Source organism: Gnatocerus cornutus, unplaced genomic scaffold (genome assembly GCF_029298725.1).
Source record: "Gnatocerus cornutus isolate USDA-ARS CGAHR unplaced genomic scaffold, icGnaCorn1.1 ctg00000280.1, whole genome shotgun sequence".
In the NCBI taxonomy this organism is placed as follows: Eukaryota; Metazoa; Arthropoda; class Insecta; order Coleoptera; family Tenebrionidae; genus Gnatocerus; species Gnatocerus cornutus.
Genome location: NW_028275599.1, coordinates 29,753 through 31,926, shown reverse-complemented (window position 1 = coordinate 31,926; position 2,174 = coordinate 29,753). Strand labels below are relative to the sequence as shown.

The 2,174-nt window shown below is 41.3% G+C and overlaps 1 non-coding gene across 1 annotated transcript; it reads right to left on the bottom strand.

The window, feature by feature from the left end:
• Positions 1 to 615: 615 nt before the first annotated feature.
• On the bottom strand, positions 616 to 735 carry LOC148165564 (5S ribosomal RNA). Its single transcript, XR_015771363.1, has one exon. It is a non-coding gene; the product is annotated as a 5S ribosomal RNA (ribosomal RNA).
• Between the last annotated feature and the right edge of the window lie 1,439 nt (positions 736 to 2,174).

Below are 2,174 nucleotides of genomic sequence, written 5' to 3'. Positions count from 1 at the left end.
TTTCTGTTTTTAAACGTTTTTTTAACTCGACGACTAGAAGAGAATGCCACCCAAGACCAGCGGTAAGGCGGCCAAGAAGGCCGGAAAAGCTCAAAAGAACATCTCGAAGAGCGACAAGAAAAAGAAGCGCAGGAGGAAGGAGAGTTACGCCATCTACATTTACAAGGTGTTGAAGCAGGTCCATCCCGATACCGGTATCTCCAGCAAGGCTATGTCTATCATGAACAGTTTCGTGAACGACATCTTCGAACGTATAGCTGCTGAAGCCAGTCGCCTCGCTCATTACAACAAACGTTCGACCATAACCAGCAGGGAGATCCAGACGGCGGTGCGTCTTCTTTTGCCCGGTGAATTGGCGAAGCACGCCGTTTCTGAAGGAACCAAGGCCGTCACCAAATACACCAGTTCAAAATAAATCCTCCTCGAGCAGCTTGGAAGTTGGTTGGAAAAAAAAGAAAAAAAATCGGTTCTTTTCAGAACCACAAATTCAACTCGAACGAATTAAAAATTTTCGTCTTCATACTATATAAGTTCCTGAGAGAAAATATAAATAGTGAAAAATATATTTAAAAAAAGTTTGACATCAGAAATGTTAATAAAAAAAGAAAAGAGTAGAGACAACGGCACGCGGTGTTCCCAAGCGGTCACCCATCCAAGTACTGACCGCGCCCGACGTTGCTTGACTTCGGTGATCGGACGAGAACCGGTAGTTTTCAACGTGGTATGGTCGTTGCCTGGTAAAATTTTCCAAGATGGTACGTTGACGATTTTTTGTGATTGTTCGATCGTTTGGATGTGACATTTTTCGATGGTACACATGTCAGAAAATGTACAAGATTTAAAAGAAGAAAAAAAAAAAATTTTTTTTTGCGAGTCGTTTTTTAGTTTTTTTTTTGCGACAAAATGACGAAAAAAAAAAACTCGTATGAGGCGTTAAATTAAATTGTTCGTTTGACGATCTCAACGAGTCACTTGCGATTAACGTAATTTAAAATTTGAGAACTTACTTACTCACTTGCTTGCTTAGATGGAAATAGCACCCACTTGAAGTAAACGCCGACACGGACCGGAGATGAATAAACTCCGAACGGACGGGGTTAATTCATGAACTGACCGTAGTACGGTCGAAGGTTCGCCGCCGCCGCTACCTGCTTTCTTTCTTAGAACTGATAACAGAGTTGGTTTCTTTGTCTGTTCATTCATCGAAATTCCCACCACTCTGGCCGGGCCGGGCGGGGTGGGTGTGTGTTGTTTCATGATTTGTTCTCTTCTCGATTTATTCTTTTTCCGACGTCGTTCGATTCATAGAGATGTTTTCGTCGAAAGTGTGGTCGCGTTTACATTGCATTAAAATTTAATTTGTTCCAGTGCGACGATGAAACAAGAAAAAAGTTTCAAGTAAGTACGCACGCACGCACACCTACATATTTCATTTTTTAAATCTTTCGACGTTCGTAGTTTCTGCTCGAAATGTCGACTAATAGTAGGGAATGTTTTGTTGATTTGTTTGTTTTTCGTTTTTGAGAAGAACAAATGAAAATTTCGTTGGATTTCTGTCGACCGACGACCGACTGAAAATCCGCCGACATCGACGTAGTTTTATTTAGAGTGTCTGAAAAATGCAAACAATGCAAGATTTCCGTATTTTTGTTGGTTTGTGGTGTTTGGGGAGTTTTTTTTATGATTATAAAATGGTTTCGTCGAGAAAAATTGCTTCTTTCGCAATGAATTGGCAAGAAAAATTAAAAAACTCGTCCGTTCCCGTCGCTGGATGTTCGACGGTGGTCCGTCTGATTTTCCCTTTATTTTCGTAAAATTGACGAGAATTTCGCCGTCAAAACTGTTTTCGGTGATGTTTCGATGATGGGATTTCGTCGTGTGAGGTAATTTTTGAGGAAAAAATGTCGATTTTGCGAAAAAAGTCGTTCGAAAAGTCCGTTCGTCGTACAAATTCGTTTCTCATGGTCGAGTCCGAAATTGACATCGTTTTTTTTCCGACCTGTTCGTCAAGATCGTTTTCAAAAATCAACTCCTACGAAAGGCGAAGGTTTTATCTTCGTTCTTGAAAAAATTCGACCTTCTCGGACGTCATCTTCGACCGTTTGTGAATTTTTTTCCTACACTCTGCAGGTTCGTCGGTCGTCGCTCCGATCCGTGCTGCGTCTCTTTGCGAG